The 22,252-nt window shown below is 38.4% G+C and overlaps 1 protein-coding gene and 1 long non-coding RNA gene across 3 annotated transcripts in view; one reads left to right on the top strand and one right to left on the bottom strand.

The window, feature by feature from the left end:
* Window positions 1-22,252, bottom strand: part of LOC125935814 (cytochrome c oxidase subunit 7C, mitochondrial) — a 994,084-nt gene that overhangs the window by 592,824 nt on the left and 379,008 nt on the right. The gene's annotated exons all lie outside the window — the stretch shown is intronic.
* On the top strand, window positions 11,986-20,379 carry LOC125935817 (uncharacterized). Its single transcript, XR_007461803.1, has 4 exons — window positions 11,986-12,138; window positions 17,144-17,185; window positions 18,867-19,069; window positions 20,153-20,379. It is a non-coding gene; the product is annotated as an uncharacterized LOC125935817 (long non-coding RNA).

Raw genomic sequence — 22,252 nt, 5'->3', positions numbered from 1 at the left:
CTCTCTCTGCCCCTTGCCCATTCATGCTCTTCTCTCTCTTTCTCTCAATAAAATAAAAAAATTTTAAAAATATATCCTATCAGAATTGTACTGTAATATAGTATAAGTAGATAGACAGATGGGCAAATGAGGAGTACTGTGAAATAAATCTAAAAATATGAATGCAGCTTTGTTTGCAGTGACAGCTAATGCAACTAATTTAAATATGAAGGTTTGGTTATTGCAATAAGCTAAAACTCATTAAAAATGATTTAAAAAAACATATCTCTCCTCGTGTAGCAGCAGGCTGTACTCTTAGACTTTGAAGATCAGGCTTATGGGTTCATATTATTTAGTGATGATTAGGACAGGGTTGTCATTTCGTGACACTGCAGGGCAAGTAGCCTCAGGGTGTCACGATACTGCACACTGGCTCAGTAACATGAAATCATCCTAAATGGCATCTCTGAACTACTCTGGAAAGTTAGCTTTCTAATGAGAACTTAACTACTGAAGAAGCACTTCGTTAAGTAACAAGAGATACCTCTGCCATTGCAAAGAATAATTTCTTTTTTTCTGCCAGCTTTTAAATCGAAACGGCTTACATTTAGGAAATTATTACAAGTAAAAATGAGGTTGGGGGGGAGGCAGAGTTGCAGTGGGAAATGTGTGATTAAAAGAATCATTTAGCTGTAATGGCCATGCTGGATGTGGATAATATTTAGAAGAAAAATTGAATGCTATACACACAGAATTGAGGAAATTAATTTTTGATACAGATGTGTCAGAATTGGCTCTGTGATACACTGGCAGTTTAAAAGTGAAGAGAGGGCTATCATCTTCTTCTCTAAAACCAATATACAAGGACTCGGTCTCAATCACAGTTTCTATCCCGCTAGCATAGTCCCTAGAAAATATCGACCAATTACTCAACGAAAGTACCAAATACAGACACAAAAACTCCTCAAAGACTTCCAGAGAACATTCATTCATTCAATAAACATTTTTCGAAGTTTGGAAGGTATGATGAAGAACAAGGCTCATATGATCCCTACTTTTTATCAAATTACTTCCTAGGTGGGAGACATACATTAGTCAAGGGAGCATATACAATAAAACCTTGGTTTGCAGGCAGAATTCATTCCAGAAACATGCTTTTAATCCAAAGCACTTGTACATCAAAGTGAATTGCACATCACCAGTGGCTCACTGGTGATCATGTGATGTTCTGCATCACATACTAGTTGTGTTGTGAGGCATTGCTCATTTATCAAGTGAAAATTTATTATAAATCTTTGCTCATCTTGAAGAATACCTGCAGAACAAGTTACCCACAATCCAAGGTTTTATTATATTCATAACGTATTTTCAGAGAGTTTTAATTTCTGTGGAAAAAATAAAACAGGATGGCTTGACAGAATATACCTGATGTGCGGGTATTGTCCTAAGGGTCAATTTCACTCCTGAAAGACTTCCCAGATGAGGATATGAACTAGCCACGTGAAGATCTGGAGGAAGGGCATTCCATACAGAGAAACAACTATTGGAAGGCCTCACAATGTAAATGTTCAAAAAGAAGCAAGCAAGCCAGCATGGCAAGGGTGGAAGGGGCAGTGTGGTAGATGAGGAAGTCAGAGAGATAGTGAGGAGACCTGACCACACATGGCCTGGAAGCGATGGGAAATTAGACTCCTGTTCAAAGTACAACACGAGGCATTGGAGAGTTATAAGCAGAGTGAAATAATATTTACTATTAAAATGATCAGTTTCTGAAATTAAGAAATTACCTGCTACAGAACTAGATGAAGATTAAATTGCACAAGGATGAATTTGGAAGCGGGGAACAAATGAGAGGCTATCGCAGTAGTCCAGATGTTTGACAAAGGGTGGTCTTAGTGGAGGTGGTAAAGCGATTAGATTCATGATAAAGTTTGGAAGCAGAGTTTACTCACTAAGGGTTTGAGTATCAGGAATGAGGGGAAGAGAGGAATCAAATATCACTTCTAGGATTTTGCCCCAAGCAGCTGGCTAGACGGAAGCATATTTACTGAGAGAAGATTGGGGGAAACCAATTTATAGGGGAGGAAATTAGAAGTTATGTTTTGGATATGACGAATTAACAATGCCTATTAGATGTCTAAGTGGATCTTGATACAAGTCTATCTGCAATCTCAACAAACTCAAGAGTTCTGTGGGTCAACAGCATTGTTCTCTTGTTCTTGCCATCCTGAATATTCCTAGATTGTGGGAATAATGGGAAAACATTCATTTATTTATTCATTCCATAAATATTTATTAAACATCTGTGCCATAAACCTTCAGGTCAGGGACTGTTCTAGCAGATGCGGGCAGGGCAAAAAACAAGATGGAGCTGGATTTTTGTATGAGACTTTTTCCCTTTCAGGTTTCGTTTCAAGAGTGTGGGTGAACATGGATGACTCATTTCCGTTCTTTACTAGCTAATACAAGGCTGGCGGTCAGTTTAGTGTCTGTTGCATCACACTTCTCTGGTGTTCAGTAGAAACAGTCAGCAGCCGACTTAGTAGTCTGCATGCACAACGTCACCTGCCAGCATCCATTAGTGATGAATACAAAATGAAGGGTCCTGTTTAACATACATTTCCTCTCACTTATTCATGCTATCTTATCATTCTTCTACCATTTATTATCTTGTAGTGTCTTGGAGGAAAGTATATGTCTTTGAGCTCAGGATGATTAGTAGAAATTATTAGATATAGAAATAATTTGGTTTAAGTCAGCCAAAGAACCACCAAAATATTTCTGAGTAACTGAGTAATTTCTGAGGTTATTGCAGCCTTCTTGGAATTTCACTAGTGGCAAATTGAAGTCTCTGAAACTAAGAAATTACCTGGTGCTTTTCAACACTGATGTGATAGATTTTGATGCCACCTGCTTAATGAAGGAATAGTTTTCGTTTTTCCTCTACAGAATTCTAAACCCCAGAGAGAGGCAGAAATAAAAATAACTTCTCGTTTGTGCTTTGAACTAATTCGGGTCCTAATTCAACTTTGGGTGAACCAAATCAGAGACCATAAAATACAGTCAGCCTGATTGTTCAGCTTCACTGTATATTCCACACCCCCTCACCCTTCCTTAAAACTGGTTCTTCCAGTTCGCATCTGATGATGCTATCATCAGGGGGAGTTGTGCCAAACTGAGATTATTGTGTGCTATAGTCATAGTCTGGTTTCCTGTCTGGTGAAGAAGTGTTTCACAGTAGATAATAGCACTGGCCTTACTCAATGAGACTAGGATTTGAATTCTGGCACTGCCATTCACTGGCTGGATGACCTCGGGCAAGACTCTTATTCTCTGTGTACCTCAATTTCCTCATCCGTGTTTATGGGTGAGACGTACATGAGCTAATGTAGGTAAAGTACCAAGCACAGGGCTGACACAGGGTAGGCATGTGTTTACACACCCCCAGGATATTTGAGTGCCAGTCACTGTTGTAGGCTCTGGGATAAAGAAGAGACAAAGTCCTTGCCTTCTTCTTACGTTTAGGTACTGAGCAACCACAATTCCCTTTTTTTTATTATTTGCTTTCTTTCTACGATGGCTCTGGGAAAAGTAGCAATATAGGCAAATTTAGGCATTTGATTTATCATAGTCTCTGCTGTGTGTATGTCGTGGCCAGTCTGTGTGGCCCACCTCAAGCTCTATCCAATCATCACCAAGTCCATCCTTGCCCACAGAACCACCCCTAGGGGCCTTTCCTGTACTGCACCATCAACACTCGCCTGCTTGTTCTGTCTATTCCCTCCCTTCTCAGTCACACAAGGCAACTGATAAAGAGTTTCTCACAACTGACACAGACCTAATATATTACTCTATTGAGGGTTTTGCTTAGTTCCCCAAAAATGAATCTCTAGAAATAGAATGGTGTTATATGTGGAATATATGAGACAGTAGAGGGCTATGAAGAAGTGGCCTTGTCTGTTCACAGAGCACGGTGTTTTCTTTATTGAAGTCATTGAAGAAATGACTTTCTTCTTCTCTTCTTCTTTTCCCATGCTTTTCCATGTTGTCCCTTTCTCTTATGTTCACATTATTCAGTTTACACAAAATATATTCTGAAGCCAACTTAAATGTCATGTCCTCCTCTGACCTTTTTTCCATTTGAAAGAAATCTCCCACCTCTGTATCTCTCTGGCCAGTCTTCTCAGTGTTGTCCATTTACTTGTTAGTTCTACTTCACTCCTTTAAAACCACAAACTTCATTAGGACACATAGGAATGTGCGGGGGATGAAATCCTGGTGGGCAGCTGAGAGCTAAAGCCAGGTCAGGGCCTTTCAGAGGTTGAGCCAAGCTCTTTCCTTCCCTTTCTCTGTCTCTCTGAGCTTCTTTCCTTTCCTTTCCTTAATATGTATTTTTTCAAAAGCTAGAACAAAATTTTAATATTATCATGTAAGAAATAGTGGTTTTAATACATATATTACAATGTAATAATTGTGGTATTTATTTATTTGTAAATGTTTATTTATTTTGGGACAGAGTAAGCACGTGCACAAGGGAGTGCACAGGTGTGGGGAGGGGCAGAGAGGAAGGGAGGGAGAGAATCCCAAGCAGGTTACCCACTGTCAGTGCAGAGCCCCACACATGGCTCTATCTTACCAACCCAGGAGACTGTGACCTCAGCCAAAATCAAGAGTCCAACACTTAAATGACTGAGCCACAGGGTGCCCCATAATTATAGTAGTAGCTGAGGTGTTTTACTTAAGGTCAGTTGTATCAGTTGTCCTTGTCCTTATTTACATGGTGGCCTCTAGCATGATTATATTCCAACCTGTAGGAATGGAGAAAGGGCACCAAAGGTTTAAGGTCACCAAACGTTTAAAGATTTGCCGTATACTACTTAGAGGCCTATCTCATTGGCCAAAGCTCAGTATTTGACCACATGTAGCTGCAAGGGAGGCTGGCTAATGTCCTCTTTGGCTTTGTGCCCATATCCAGCTCAATAACTTGTGCTATTGTATCATTAAAAGAAAGAAAAAGGACAATAACTTGTAGTATCAAGGGTCTGTTAGGAGACTTTGTAGTAAACCTAGTTGTGGAGGTTTACCTCCTGAAAGATGAACATGGTTTGTGTTCTCCTCTCCCTTTAGTATTGACCAAGTTTATGGTTTTATTCATTTATGTGTTCACAGTTTTAATTCACTCATTAATTTTATTTTTTATGTGCATTATGTTTTTGTGGTTAAACATTTTGTCTATCTAATTCACTAAAAGGCAATCGAAAGTTCAAATTCAATGTTATTTTACTTTTATATAGCCATTAATACTTTTATAGGGTATTGGAGGAATTTCAACAACTTTCTTTAAAAAAAAAAAAAAAAAGGCCAGGTATTGCTGATTTAGCCCTCTGGATACAGGAATGAGGAAAGTGTGTTTCACTCTGATAAGCCTCTGGGGATCAGAAATTGCTATTTCAAAGCAGAAAGAAATGCCAGCCAGTGGCTGCAGGTAGGGGATAAGTGTGGAATATGTGAAACATACTTTTATAATTTACTTAATTCTTCAAAAATTGTTATGTGATAACTCTGCAGGGGGTCGTGGTAGGGCAGCACCTATCGAGCTCAATAAAGGCAATCAAACACTGCAAAGCATAGGAAGGGCATAAGAACACAGAATTGAAAAAACTGGAGATGTTAATTCTTTTATAAACAGTGTGTCCAATGATACCTTAATAGTACATTTAAAAATAACCTACCTTTAGGGGCGCCTGGGTGGCGCAGTCGGTTAAGCGTCCGACTTCAGCCAGGTCACGATCTCGCGGTCCGTGAGTTCGAGCCCCGCGTCAGGCTCTGGGCTGATGGCTCGGAGCCTGGAGCCTGTTTCCGATTCTGTGTCTCCCTCTCTCTCTGCCCCTCCCCCGTTCATGCTCTGTCTCTCTCTGTCCCAAAAATAAATTAAAAATGTTGAAAAAAAAATTAAAAAAAAAAAAAATAACCTACCTTTAAATACGTGCCAAAATCCTACGTTTTTCCACATTTCTTTTTTCTACATTGGGTTTAGGAATAAGAAGCAGAAAAATCAAAGTGCTCTGCTATGATCCCTGCTTTTAGGGGCCCAGTTCCCCATCATGGGTATGGCAAGATTATGGGTCTTTCCATGTCCTCAAATCAGGCGTGACTTGCTTTAAATAGGTCTCTTTAAAGATTCCACATGAGGTCATATTGTCAAGATTCTTGGGCAAGATCACAAAGAATGGACTGTTGGGGAAAAGAATGGGGAACTACTTAGACACACACTATCATTTATCCTTCACAACACACCTGAAAATTGGCTTCTTAGAATCTCTCTGGATTCCAAGTCTGCTGCCTGCTGTAATATTCACTACTTTACTGCCCTCTTGGCCTTGTCTAATAAGTGGTTGTGAACTACCACTTTGACTTTAGCTTTGACCTTATCTTTTGGTGTAGGTACTTAGAAAATGCTTCCTTTGTGGAAGGCTTCATTAGTTCCAGGCTCCACCTTATGATCTGAATTTTACTGGGGCTGACCCATTCACTTGCCTAACTTTTATTTTCTGCCCCAGCCTTGCCTAGGTTTTTTTTGAGTCTGGTTTTCTTCTTCTTTTGTTTATAAACTGTTGTTCTTTTTATAAACTATTGTTTCAGTTTACCTAACAGTACAAGTGATCAGACAGTCATTTCAATTGTGGAGAATAGATCTGAAAATGGCACAGGAAGTTGGAAGATTATCGGAAATGTAAAGTAAGGAAACGGGGTGGAGGTAGATTCTGAGTAAAGCCTTAAAGGATGAGGTGGGTCCGAGGTAGAATGACACCTTTGTGATGTCACGAGTGAAAGCAGCTAAACATTCTGGTGACTCATGGAAAACAGTGCTGGGCGAGGTGGAAGGACTCAGCAGGATGCATTTAGCTGCCCTGGGTCTGAACTTTCCTTCTTATCTCCCGATACCTGTGTGTTTTTCCTGCTTCTAATTTTGAGTACCTCCCAGGATGACAGATTTGAATTTCTTTGTTAACAGGCTTTTGGTGTATTGAGAGTGATTACCATTTAATTAGCTAATTAGCTGATTAGCTTTTAATGAGCAGCTTTTAATATACAAGTCTGTTCTTTAGATGATAGCCTGCATCCATCTTTTGCTCATAAAATACTTAATATTGACACTGTGTCCCTCTGGGGTTCATTTTTGTTTAGTCCTAAGTAGGAGTTAGATAGGTAACAAGGATGGGGAAGAAGACCTTCTTTCAGTAGAGAAATCAAAGACAATTCAATGCTAACCTTTAAAGGATGTGAAGTCTTGTTGGATAAAGTGAAAAACTGACAAAATAAAATCTGTAGATGTATAAGATCAAGAATGTAAGGTATGAAACACGAATTACATTAGAGCATTTGGTTGTACCATGTAATCTCTCTCTTTTTCATCCTGTGATTTAATTACTAACTAAATTCTGTCCTCTAGAAAGAGATCACATTGAATATTTTAGAGTGCCATGTGCATGGTTTTGCCACAGAAGAGCACTAATACAGAACTCTCTAGAAGATTAATTTTTCTAAATGCTCAACACATGGACCCTAAGAGCCACCTGTATATTTATTTTTCATGTTACATTTGCTGATGGAAGTTGTATCTGGAGTTAAAATTATCTGACAGATCATATGGATTCTTTTTAGACTAAAATTTGACAGTGTCCTTTTAGCATATAATGTCATGCTCATTCTGTGCAGAGATGCGGGAATGGAAAATGTCTCTCAGCAAAAACACTGACACCTGGAAGGCTTCTGTTAACTTCCAACAAAAACATTTGAAAAAACTGCAGATCAGATGCTATGCAAATGTGTTTCTATTTAGCATAAGCCATCAAGTACACTGTATCCTGTTATCGTGATACACATTGAAAAATAATTTTAATATCCATTGGAAGAGTTTTTGTCTGTGAATCCTTCTCCTAAAAAGAAATTTCTGAGAGCCTTTTATAATTACTGTTTGTTAAAATAGCATAAGCTCAGCTCTGAGCATTCCTGATCATATTGCTATCTTCCTTTCAGTCCTACTGCATTTTATGCCTCACTGAAAATACTTGTCATTTTCAGCTTCCTTTTCCTTTTTGCTTCCTCTCTCCTATTTGACTGTGAACTCCTGGAAGACAGGTTCCATGTTTATTTCACCCTTTTCCTGTATAACCTCTTGCTGAAAATTGGCGTTCAGAGGAACAAATTGTGTTGTGACACTACACTTTTTTCATTTTGTACAGGAAGCTCCTTGAGGTTTGAAGAGAGTATCTCCCTCATAACCCCTGTACCTATTATGTTCCTTAGTCTGCAAAACAACTCGTAAATGATGGGACCATATATCAATGGGAACTGTATGCAAATACTACATTTTATCTTATAAACCTGTTTGTCTTAGTGCTTTCAGGAAGAGAAGAGCTGTGTTCAGACAAACCACAGGAATCACACAGAATGGTTCCATTGGTTCTTTAAATTCTAACAGGTAGTTGTGTAATGTTGCTGACAGATCTTAAAGCTCCAGAGAAAGATCTGAGGCAGGTGCAAAATTTATATGGAGACACAGGGGTAGATTCTAAAGAATAATTATACTGTATTTTGTTTTCACATTCAGGTTTGGGAAACAAGTATGATATAAACAAGTTAATTAACATTCTTAACCACAACTCTCAATTAATTTGGAGCCTCTTCACCATTGGTATCTAAGGCAGATGGAAGAGAGTTATTTAAAGGCAATCTTTTTATGATATTATGGGAACTATATCACATAATTGAGATTACCAACTGCCACACAGTTGAATTCACAGATGAATGTGACAGTTATACCAATGAGTGATCACTGATGACCTTCTAGAAATTATAGTTCAAATAGTCAGATATGGTGGGAAACAGAAAAGGTTGCAAAAAGAAGGACAAAAGTAAAAACAAACTAACAAAAAAGCTTTGATAATAGGAGGCTGTTTGGAATAAACAAGGCAATATTGTCTTTAGTTTGTGCTTTAATCAAAACCTCTGCAAGGATCTTGCCACAACTTATTACATGCATCACACAAACCTGTCCTGATTTATGCACAGTTGATTTTTGGGGCCTGTATTAGAGGTAGAATAAGTAGCCATGTAAGAGTTTACAAATTATGAGATCATGACTGGAGCCAAAGTTGGATGCTTAACCGACTGAGCTACCCAGGCACCCTGCCATGTAAGAGTTTCTAGTCATCTCTGTTGAAGTTAGGAAGATAAAACACATAATCCTATTTTGCATACATCCAGAATCTAATTTTGAAAAAGCAAGGAGGTGGGATCTAGAAAATAAATAAAGGAAGCAAGACCTTTATATAAAAGTAAGCTAATTTTGGTATACAGGGAAAAGGAGTTTTTAGAAACAGACACACGACAAGAAGATACTATAATAAATCATCCCAAAATTGCAAAAGGGAATTATTTTGCTTAATTTGTTTGAAATTAGCCTAATTTATTTCAGATTTGGGGGAGGGGAGCATAAGAAGTTGAGTGGATTTTCAGAATCTCTTTTATAACTGTCACAAGTGACTGTTTAGCTCATTACCCTCTGAAGAAATAGTTCTTTAAAGTTCAATGTGAATTTTGACAAAAGATACCTTATTCTTTTTTATTTTGTTTTTTATTTTGTAGAGAGAGGGAAAGAGCATGTATGAGCAGAGGAGAGAAGCAGACACACACACACACACACACACACACACACACACACACAGAGAGAGAGAGAGAGAGAGAGAGAGAGAGAGAGAGAGAATTTCAAGCTGGCTCCATGCTCAGCATTGAGACTGATGCCGGCTCTATCCCATGACCCTGGGATCATGACCTGAGATGAAATCAAGGGTTGGATACTCAGCTGACTGAGCCACCCAGGTGCACCAAAAGATAGTTTATTCTTGGGTAATTCATATTAAGATTAAAGAGCAATGGAAAGTAAGATTTTCAAAAGGGGTGTGGCGTCATGCCAGAGAGTGGTATACCTGTGTGTGGTGAATGGGTCAAGGTGCTGACAGCTTCATGCAGAAAGCTTGCAGTAGGGTAAGGAAAAAGAGAGGAGAAATAGTTTTGAATCCATTTCCTAGATCGGTGTTATCATTTCATACTACCTAAATTCTAATCTGGAATTATTTGTGATAAGCTTCTCTCACATCGTTCTCTTCTTTTTCCAGTTCCTATAAAACATGTGACAAAAAGTGTGAGTGCTATTTTTGTATCCCTGTTGCTTAATAATGATGAACTACTAGTTCAATTAACTCTGTATGTTATTCCAACTTCCCACTTATCCAGAAAACCACGCTTCAGTCTTCATCTTGAGCCCTGTCTTTGGAAGGTCTGATTCGGTCACGAGTGGGACTGAGAAATCCATTTATTGCCAATCTGCTCAGGTGATTCTGAGCTCCAGCCAGGAGTTTAAATCCTAAAGTCTGTCCTTCTCTTTAACCCCTTCCTCCCTCATGCAGAAAACACAGCAATCTTTCCTTTCAGATTTAATCTCAATAATGATGTAAATAATTTATGACCTCTTCTGCTTTCTATTTGCATTTGAAGGTGGGCATCAAGGTGTTGAAATAGAGCATTTGTTCTCTTTGGAGATCCCACCACTTCCAGGATTATCTAAGAATCCAATTAGGGTGGTCACTCAATCCAAGAGGTTCAGTCCACTTCCCAAGGCCAGCTGGCAAGAATACTGGGGAGGTGAATCTGCTCGCTACTGCACGTGCATCTAGCACTCACACAGTATTGAATGCATACTCACAGTCATGCCTTTGGTGGCCAGGCCCTTGCCACAGTTAGCTCCATTTCTTTCACATGCTCGTGTGTGCCAAAACAACACTGGTCCTGATGTCTTTTAGACCTAGATTAATCCGTGCAAACTTTAACTGGCATGAAAATCGCCTGAGGGACTTAATAATACACAGATTGCTGGGTCCCAACCATTGCATTTTTTAACTCAACAGGTGTTATGGACTGAACTGTGTCTCCTCCGAATTTATATATATTGACGTTCTAACCCCAGTACCTTAGACTGTGACTATATTTGGAGCTAGAGGAGTTAAAGAGGTGACTAAGATGAAATGAGGCCATAAAGGGGGGGCCTCTAACATGACTGATCCTCTCTATAAGAAGAGGAAGATGCTCCAGGTATGCTCACATGTAGGAAAGGCCATGTGAAGACAAAGCAGAAAGGTGGCCATCTACAAGTCAGACAGCGAGGGACCTCTGGAGAAACCAAATTTGTGAGCACCCTAATCTGAAACTTTTAGCCTCCAAAACTGTGAGACAGTAAATTCTTGTTGGTCAAGCCACCCTGTCTGTGCTCATTGGTTATGGCAGCTCTGGCTGGCTAATCCAGTAGGTTGGGGGTGGGGCCAGGAATTTGCCTTCCTAACAAGTCTCCGGTTGCTGCCAGGGCTGCTGCACTACACTTTGTGAACCACCAGGCTTGCAAATCTTTGGCTTGCTTTGAAAAACTAGGACAAACTAATATTAAATATGGTACTTCCTGTCCTCAGTCAAATTGAGTGATGTAAGCTTCTTCCTAGTTCTCCCTGTGCCCCACCCCTTTATTTCTGAGGTTCTCGGTGTCTCTCCAAAAACCCCAACTCTGAATTGAGGAAAAAAACCTCATTAGTTAAAAAAGAGGACAAAAATAAAACAGAATGAGTGACTCACTTAGTGCAGGGGTACAGTAAGGAGTGGTAAGAAGGATGTCCTGCCGCTGGCTGGCTGCAGGACTGGGATGCATTTAAGAACTACTGTCTCTTTTTGTACAAAAAATGGCATTAGATTAGATGGTCCTTAAAAGTTCCATGTGGTTTCAATATTTTATAATTTATCCAATAGATATTAATGAAATCCTGAGGAATGCTGATGGAGAATACTCAAGAGTTTTAACCATTTCCCCTTTTCCCAAATCAGTGAATGAGCAGTGACAGTAGTAACAACAATGAATATGGGGATCTCCAAAGGGGCACCTGGTGAATAGCACTCCTCTTCCCCACCAGGCTTCTAAACTTGTTGAGAAATAAGAAAACAGAGAAGTAGAGGGTAAGTATCACCTTGATTGTAAGAAGAAGCCACCTTGGAAGATGTGGCTGTAAGTCCTCCACCAATCATGACAATGTTGAACTGGGACAGGCCTCCCAGGTAAGATTTAAGGCAGAGAAAAGCAGAATATATCTTTGTTTCCTGTGATTTTGGTGGCTATGCTTGCTCCTTAGAACTGTGTGTGAGTAATTATTCATTCAAATTTACTAATCAGAGAAGTTTTGCCCCAGAGGCAGAACAAGGTAAATAGAACATGGAGAGAGGCCAAGGAGGGTCTCCAGACCTGGAAAAAACACCCCTCAGTAGTGGAGAGATAAGCTTTATCTCCTACACTCCTCAGCCTCCCATGAAACTGACAAGGTTTGCAAAGGTAAACCACTTACCCAAGGTCATACAGCTGAGGAAGAGTAGAGCTGGGCCTGGAGCCCGGTTCTGACCACCTCCAGTATCAGCATTTTTCTCTGCGAAAAATTCAGCTGTGGAGATGGTACCTGGCAGAATGCAGGCAAATCTTCATACTGATACATGGGGAAAGCTAAACCCAGGTCAAAAGCCTGGACTTCAGCTGGGGTAATCGACCATCACAGCAGCCATTTTCTTTGGGTATGTGCTTATTTTATTTTAAAGGAAGAAATATATTCCATGATCTTCTGATTCACGACCCCATTCCATTGTGCTAGGCCTGAGGATGCTTCAGATTTTCTTGGTTTATTCCTGTTACCAAAAAGCTGTAGTGGTCTTTGGTTTTTCACAAATACAAGGCTATTATATTACTTTTTTAAAAACTCGGAGTCACTGGGCTAAAGAAAAATATTGTTTCCCAGCATTCTTCTTTCTAGTTAAAAATACATCCCACACCCTTTAGAGTTTGGGGAAGACTACTGCCCTTTAAATCTCTCCAGAACTTTTGAATTTAAAAATTAGATGTAAAAAGAAGCTTATGAAAGTAAAATTCATTTTCAGTTCATATTCATATACACACAAAAATACTAGTAACAACAGATGCCTCTGCTTGCAGGAACAGATTTATTCTAAATCTGGATACAATGAACTCCTTTTATTTCCTTAGAAAAGCAGATCTTTGGCCACATTTGGTAGAATATTTCTCTCTTGTGAGTTGACAAAATTATTTTCAGCTTATATTTTAAACTATGTGAAATGATGGAGGTTGAATTCTTCATCATTTTTCTTTAGGTATTATTTCTACATAATATTCGCTAGTGTCTAGCACAAGGCTGACACATAGTCCTATTCATTTGGTTATTCTTTCATTGATCCTGACTTGGTTCTTTGAAACATTTAATGCTCTTAAAATTTACATCACCAAACATTTAGAGAATTTCAGGTTCCAAGACGTTCAGAGTTTGTTATAGTAATCATTACTGTTAGGTTAATTAACTTCCTATTCATACAATAGATTTTCACTTTATCTCTGACCACATGCCTGTCAATATATCATGTTAGACAATTTTTACAGATATGAAAGACTATAAGAATGGGGTAAATGAGGAAAAATTGTATTATTATATAGGGAACATTGATCTTTCACGTATTCATACATCTTATATGCTCCCATTATGTGAACTTTGAGTATAATTTTCCAGAGACATGTTGGAAACAACTGACATTCTCCTTTCTGTTTTATATGTTATGCTAATTTGCTTCCACATTATATCACACAATTTAAAACACCAATATTTTATATAAGAGAGGCAGCAAGTACTGGGTTATTGGGTTATCAGCTGTACTACTTTGCCCCAGTCATTGTGAATCTTTCCTTCTTACTGGGAATGTCAGTTTAGGCATTTCTTTTCTTTTTCTTTTCCAAAACTTTACTTGGCTGTATAAATTTTAGATGTTTCCATATTCAATTTTCAGTAATATACAACTGAATATACCATTCAGTAATATACAACTGAAATATACCATTTCAGTTCTGAACGTTTACAGTTATACCCTAACTGAATGAAGTCAGTTTTCTGTTTAAACTGTTTGGTATTCTGACATGTACTCATCTGGCTATTGGAAGTTAACTAATGGAAGTTGATTCATTCTGATGACATTAATACATGAAACAGAGTCACTTGTTCATTCAGTTGGCCTATAGCTATTTAGTGCCTCCTGTGTGCAAAGGAAGTGCCACAGGAAGTACAATGATGTGGTCATTAATCATAAGTCTCTAGGAGGTCAAGTACTGTGCCTAAGACCATATCCCAATTGTGTCCTCAATACTTGCCATGATGCTTGGCATGTGGCAGGTACTTAAGAATTAATAACCTGAACAAATGAATATCTGATTTACCTTAATGTAATTTATCATTAATGCTCCACAAAAATTATTTTTATTAAAACACTTTTTTGGGTTTTTGTCATTTGTTTTGTGTTCTTCATAAATTTTTAAAGAGAAAATGTTTTCCAGGGTGCCTGGATGACTCAGGTGGTGAAGCATCTGACTGCTGATTTTGGCTCAAGTCATGATCTTACCGTTCATGGGATTGAGCCTCATGTTGGGCTCTGCACTGACAGTGTGGGACCCACTTGGGATTCTCTCTCTCTTTCTCTCTCTCTCTGCCCCTCCCCTGCTTGTGCTTGCTCTCTCTCTCTCTCTCTCTCTCAAAATAAATAAACATTCAAAAAATGTGGGGTGCCTGGGTGGCTCAGTTGGTTAAGCATCCAGCAGGTCATGATTTCACAGTTCATGAGATCAGGTTCCCTGTTGGGCTGTGTGCTAATAGCACAAAGCCTGCTTGGGATTCTCTCTCTTCTTCTCTCTTTGCCCCACCCCTGCTGGTGCAAGTGTGCGCTCTCTCTCTCTCAAAAATAAATAAACATTAAAAAAAGAGAGAAAATGTTTTCCATAATTACTAATTGATTTAAATAAACTTTGGTTAATAAGTAGAAGATCATGAAGAAAATGAATCTATACTATATAAATTCATAGTGCCTGGGGTGCCTGAGTAGCTCAGTTAAGCATTGGACTTTGGCCCAGGTCATGGTCTCACAGTTCATGAGTTTGAGCCCTGGGTCAGTCTCTATGCTGACAGCTTGGAGCCCACTTTGATCCTTTGCCCCTCTCTCTGTCTGCCTCTCCCTCACTTGTGCTTTGTCTCTCAAAAATAAACATTAAAAAAAAATTATAGTGCCTAAAGTCATTAACAACCGAATGGCAATATTATATGTGACAAAAGACCGTCTCCATACAGTTCAAATTTCTCGTTAATAACTTACTTTAAAAAAAATCACCATTAAAAAAAATAAAGAACAACAAAGTAATAAACCAAGGTATAGAAATTTCCTAACTATGGTGCTTAGAAAGAATCAGGAGAAAACGAGGATGCCAGAATGTTTATCAGCAGCTAAGTCGGCAGCTTGAAGTTTACTGAAACTTTCCTTACATTACATAGGATGAAGAGTGTGATAGTTAAGGATGCATTCTCTCTGGGTGCTTCCTCACAAATCTCCTCCAATTAATTTGAATATGTGTGCATTGTTGGCGATGATGAGGAGACTTGTAGGCAAAGGTTGAGGAGATGTAACCAAGGAGCATAGCTGGAGAATTTTGCTCCAGGTCTTATTATTGCCCCTAAAAGATCAGAGTTGAGCCATTTTTCCCTAAGATTGGCAGGCGAGTTTTAAGCAGTATTATGCTCAGTTTCCACAGTGCCTATTTTGCAAATAGAGAAGACAAGTCAACATTTCTTTACTCAGTACAATAAAACCTAAACTCTCCTGTGACTCCCCAAGGCCTTACAATGAGCTGTTTCCAACCAGGTGTCTGATTACATCTCCTATCACCCCCTCGCATGTCATCTTCATGTCTTTGCTCAGGCTTGACAAGGTCTTTTCCTCTCTCAGGGACTTGAACTTGCTGTTACTCTGCCTGGAATGCTGTTCTCAGATCTCCCTATGGCTTTGTCCTTCACATCTCCAGGTCCCTGCTCAAATGTCACGTCCTAATCTGACCATCCCAACTATCCCATCCCATCCCACGTCCTAATCTGACCATCCCTGGTCACTCTCTATTCTTGTGCAAGCCTAATCTTGTTTGACTTCAAATCCCCTCCTTGCCCATTTCCCACCAGACTACTGGACTGTGGTGCTGACTACTGCAGGTGGTATTTTCCAGGCTGGCATGTCAGCTGGCTTCCTGGTACATTTGATCAATGGATGGCACTGATGCAGAGATGGAAGGAATTTCCCTGCCCCTCTGACTGGAGTGGTGTCTCCAGCGATGCCTATTTTTTTTCTCTGTGGCTCCCGCTCACTCCTTCATGTGCAGTGTGATTTCAGCTTCTTCCAGGTGACCACAGTATTTAGAATGTGGTTAATTTGACTTACTGTCTTTGTCCCTCCAGCCTAGGAGTGGTAATGATGTTCTGCTTTTGCTAGTCTCTGGAAATCTCACCACCCTATTTGATTCTTCAGCTCTTCCACTAATTCATTACCTTTGTTTTGAATAGCCTGTTTCCTTAATTATATACTAATGTAATCTTATTGTTCCATTCTATTTTTTTTAATTTTTATTAATACCTACAGTTATTTTATTTTATTACCACCCCCCCCCGTGTTGTCTGTATTGCACTGCACTCTTACCATTTCACTTTAGTAGAATGTAAGATCCAAGAGGACAGATACTCTGTCTTATTTATCACTGTATTCTCAGTATCTAGCACAGGGCCTGGCATATGGTAGTTGATCAATAAACATGCTTTGAGTAAAATAAAAGTTTAGAGGAATTTCTGCAGGTTTCAAATTCAGTACCAGTTGCAGCACACTCAATGTTTTCTTACTAGTTAGTTCTTTAAACACCAAACCTAATGAAAAGGCTGTTATTTTTTTTCTAATCCAGATGGAAATAGGAGTGTTTTGATTTGCTTTAGAGGAGGGTGAGGAAAAGCATCTAAGAAGTTTGATTCTATGAGATTCAGAGTTCTAAGCTGGATCAAGACTTTTATAAATCCAAATGGATTATTCCTATAAGGCTGTGGTGTCCCCATTCTTAACAAAGTGGTCTTTTATATATGGGTGTGTACGTACTGTTGAATCATAATCCCAATAAGGGCTAACTGTTTGATTGATTTGACCGTGCTATGATTCCTTTCAGTTTGGCTGGCATCAACAAAAACACAGAGGATTTACTTTCCAGGTAAAATTGACACATCACTTTTTGTCTTACACAAAGTCCTAATGAAAATCGGACAGATTTTATTCTGTGGTGTAATAATTTTTAATGATTCTACTATTGAAGGTGTTTTCAGTTTGCTAAAGGCAATGTCGCTTTTCGATACTTGTATAAGCTTTTATGGAATAATCAAGACCCAAGCATGTTAAAACTAAAATGTACTGTTTGGTCAGTAACTGCAGAAAAGAAAGTCCTGGTATACTATAGTTATTTATTGGTTTATTTGTGAGTCTACCTATTGCACCTATCTACTATTCAATCAGTAGTATACATTTCTGCCCCACTCTCTAATTCAAAAATATTTTCAAAGGTACTTACAGCAATAAAGACCATATACAGGATAAGGAGAACAAATGAATAGTTGTAGCAATCAAAACAAAAGTAAATAATAAATAGTAAGGGAAATTGGATAGAAATTTAGCATACCAAAAGCATGCCATAAGAGTTTTAATAGTTCCTGGAGGCAGGCCAACAGTTGGTTTTGAGTTTTCTAGCAGCCAAAACAAGGAAAGAATCTGATGACTTAAAAGTTCATAGTATCTGTAGAGTTAATATATGAAGCATTACTTACAAGAACGTAAGCCTTTCCAGGTACTGAAATCTGAAAGGATTTTCCAGGGGTTCTCTCATGAAGGGGACACTCTATCCTTTTAAAAAAAAAGAGTGACAACTGTTGCCTGGTCAAGAAAGCACAAGGAAGATATGATTTCATATATGGTAGGGGGTCAGAACTGGATAGATAGAGCCTGTCTCTGTGCCAGCACAGATGGGTGGAGTGCATGCCCCAGAGAGAAAGCCTGATGGTTTTGATATATATTATCTAGTGAAGTCCTTTAATTTGGTAGTTGAGGCATCTGTGTTCAGAATGGGTAAACAGCTTTCCAAAAGGCTTGTAGTGTATATGAAACTAAAGAGAGTGGACTCTAATTAATGTCTCTGACTCTATAGTCAGTGTTTTTCCAACAGACTAGGTAAAAACTGCAACCTGATTTCATTTCCCCAGTTTCATAAATCAGTTATAGTTGGAAAAAGGGACTTTATAGGTTTATCCCAGGCTGTGAGTCAGCAAACTGGTAGGAAATGAAGAGCTTAGATGTGCAGGAGTTAAGAAGCAGGAATTTTAGTGTTAATGTGGTAGGTTAGAAAAGAAAATAGATGTCGAAGCAGACAGAACTGGTATAAATTCTATCTCTGCCATCTACCAGTTGTGTGACTTAGACAAAGTTATTTATCATTTTAGAAATTCTGTTTCCATTCCAAAATGGGAATAGGGATCCACACCTTGAAGGACTATTTCAGTGCCATAATGTTCATATAACAATTGGCAGATATCAAGTACCCTGTTGGGCTTTACTGTATTTATCACTATTATCAGGTCAAAGAAGTAATTAAGAAAGCAAACAGTTCAACGCATATATAGACTTTGAAGGCCAGGATAGTCAAGAAGTAAAACACCAAACTGGAAACAAAAGTCACAAATTGTAAAGGCCAAATCCAAAGATCAAAAAGCCATGGGTACAGAAGGCAGCAGAGATAGATAGGAGGACAGAGTAACACATTCTAATTGCCTGGAATAGGAAAGGCTCAATTTGATGCACCATTATGTTTAATTCAGGAATTTTTCATGTGTCTCCTCCTGGCACAGGAGCCTGTCCCAACACTGGACCCATGGGAAAAACGATGTTCATTAAAAGCAAGATGGGAGCAGACCCTGACCCAATGGGACAAAGAATGCTACTATTAATTTCAGCAAAGGAAATACACATTTCCCACATGCTAATTCAAGTATACAGACATCTGAACTCAACCATGGAAGCTGGTGGCAGACTGTTCAACCTTTGGGGTGATGTATGTTTCATTAAAGTCTAATTATTCATAAAATGTCAGAGGAAGAAAACAATGACCAAGAAGAAACAGCATAAATCCAGCCCTATGTTCTATCTCTCATCAGTTTAAATTTAAATATTATATTGGTTTTGTAGTCAACATGAATGGTATCAAAAATTTTCAATGCATCTTCAATAGAAAAAAACCATATATAGTATTTCCTGAATCAATTTGTTAAAGTTGGTATAGCATTGTTGTATCTATTTTTGAGATGAAATGGAGCTACATACATACAGGATCAAAAAAACAAAACAAAACAAAACAAAACAAAAAACCAAAACCAAAACAAAACCAAAAAACCCTTCATGCCTAAGTTTTGTAAAGTCACATGCCAAAATTCTTAGTATGTCAACCAGAACCTCCACAAGTAGTCCCTAACTTCCCTTCAGATTTATTTTTTACTTCCATCCTCATAAATTATATATTCTGACCTAACCCAGTCCTCCAGAATTATTCCCTGCACTTTCCTCCTTTTCTGTATTTGCTCACATTTTTTTCCTCAACCAGTGAGGATGCATTCTTCCCCTCTCCTTTTGAATGTTGAAATCCTAGTAATCTAAATTTTCCTTGTGCTATGGAATCTTCCCAAGTCTTCCCAGATCAATTAATTCTACTTTACTTATACTTCATTTTTGGTTATTGAATCAAGTTCTTGCATGCATCCGTTTCTACCCACCCCTTGACAGTGCTAAGCATTGGTGCTAAATTCTGAGTAACAGTGAGAAAAAGGGAAAAAAATGCCAGAGAAAGCCATTCTTGCCTCTTTCTAACATACAATTAAGTGGGGAAGACAAATATAAAACAAATTAATATGAAGTAAATACATAATTGCATATTACAGCCAGTGTTATAAAGGCAAGCAAAAGTGTGCTAGGAGAAGGGCTAAGGACTAACAAGGAGAGAGGAATAAGAAAGCATTTCTGAGGTAATGGTTAAGTTGAGAGCTGAAGGTTGACTATGTTTATAGCACATATTTGCATACTTAGGTATTTTCTTGCTAGATCTAAGTTTCCACATGCATAATGTTTTTTATTTCCTCTACAGGATCTATAGGACATTGTTTGTAGGCTGATTTGATAAATGTTGCATGCATTGAAAGGGAGCTGCTCACTTTGGAAAAACCTAACTCGGTAAATTCATCTTGGTTCTGAATACATGTTTTGAGCTCCTTTTTGTCTTGAACTGGACACTTTAGACTGTGTCCTTGATGGATCAGGAGGCAATGGAATGCGGTAAGGGGAGAAAGAATGTTTGCTGCTGGCCAGATCTTCACAACAAGATGAAGCTCAGGAGATATGAACTCTAATTTTCCTCATATTACTTTTCAATCTCTGAGGAAAGGATTGGGAGGGCATTCCATGGTTAATCTTTGTCTTTATAAGGGACTAGGGGATTCTGTCATCAATTAGGGAAGATCAGTTTAAAATGTCAAAACATAAAGACTATTGTAACTAGAGCACATTGAATACTTGTATTTTTTTCTTATAGTGGGAATGTCTTTTTTTTTTCAAGATTTTTTCAAGTTTATTTATCGATTTTGAGAGAGTGGGGAGAGGCAGAGAGAGAAAAGGAGAAAGAGAGAGAGAATTCCAAACAGGCTATCACTGTCAGCATAGAGACTGACGTGGGGTTCAAAGTCATGAATGGTGAGATCGTGACCTGAGCCGAAGTCAAAAGTCAGATGCTTAACAGACTGAGCCACCTAAGTACCTCTAGTGGGAATGTCTTTATTTCAATTCATCTGTGGATTTTTAGAAGTATTGCCACTATGATAATTATATCAACGATGTGCTATTTAGCTATCCTCACCAAAATTGATTTTCCCATTAGATACCTCTACATGTCCAGCCTTCTTTGGCAAGAGAATAAGGTTGATTTCAGATTAGAGTTGGTAAATCCTAATGAACGGCATTTGGGGATGAATGAACAGGAGCTATGAAGTGCTTTGGCGACAACACTAACTTTGTACCGCTTTCTAGGATAGATACAGTTGGTGTCGTGGGGGAAGTGTGGCTTTTCATCCTCTTCATTTGTCTTTGCTTCAACTTAAATTTGACTTTCAGTATAAAACATTCAATGCTCCTCTTCCAGGACCAAGCAAAAACCCAAACGAGTAATCTGGGGAAGAATCTGAATTTAGATCTTTACAGCAGGAGGCTGTTTGTCATATAGCAGGTTGTGCAAGTAGAAAGAAACCCAGCCCTCTCTTTCCAGCAGAAAAACACACCCTCATTCTCCTTCCAACCAGGGCAGACCTCAAGGCATTTTTGGAAGAGTGGCAATTATTATCTTTAGGCAATTTAATACAAGACTATGATGGTTTAGAACTGAAGTAAAAGAACTTTATAAAAGAAGAATCTTATAAAATGGAAAAGGTTTCAAAGTGGCAGCTTTTCTGCTATAGCTAAACCAGAAAAAAATGTATTTCCCCACATTAAAAACACATTTAATTGTTTGTATGGACTGACGAGAAAATTAACATTATTTTCTTTTATTCTTTTCATCCAAAAGCCATAAGTGAATCCTATATTGTTGCAACCTATGGTGATCTTTCTTGAGATATTTTCCAATTAATGGTATTGCTTCCTTAGGTGTGAGCTCCACAATTTAAATAGGAGCCTACGTTCAAAGATGTATTTCATGCTGTGTCACTTTATCAGAAGAGCAATCTGCCATTTTTTGACAGCTAGTGACTTGTGCCTGAATCGGTGATACCTTTAAAAAGAACTCATTATCAGTGTAGTGAACAAAATATGCATTTTAAAATAGTGCAGGATTTTAATTTTCAATGTCAGTGATTTTTGCCTACATGGGTGTAATGTGTTAGGGATCAGCTGAAACATTTTCAAATATTTTATATTTCAGGAGATTAGCAAAGTTAGATAGCTAAGGATCTCTCTCATTCTTCTTAGAATAAACCAGCTCTTTTCTTATGAGTAGGGCTACTTGGAAGAAAGATGAAGAACAAAGACGAAGACATGTTTCCATGACTAAGAAGTCATCTTTTGAGGAACCAAGGGATCATTAGATGCCATGAAGATATCTTTTATAAACATCAACAGATTTCACTTAAGAATTAAAGATGAATGAAATATGGACTAAGCAGTATGGTCTTGGTTAATTGTAAAAAGTTCTTCATAGCTC

This window comes from Panthera uncia (genome assembly GCF_023721935.1).
Source record: "Panthera uncia isolate 11264 chromosome A1 unlocalized genomic scaffold, Puncia_PCG_1.0 HiC_scaffold_17, whole genome shotgun sequence".
Lineage (NCBI taxonomy): Eukaryota > Metazoa > Chordata > Mammalia > Carnivora > Felidae > Panthera > Panthera uncia.
This window is presented reverse-complemented; position numbering and strand designations above follow the sequence as displayed.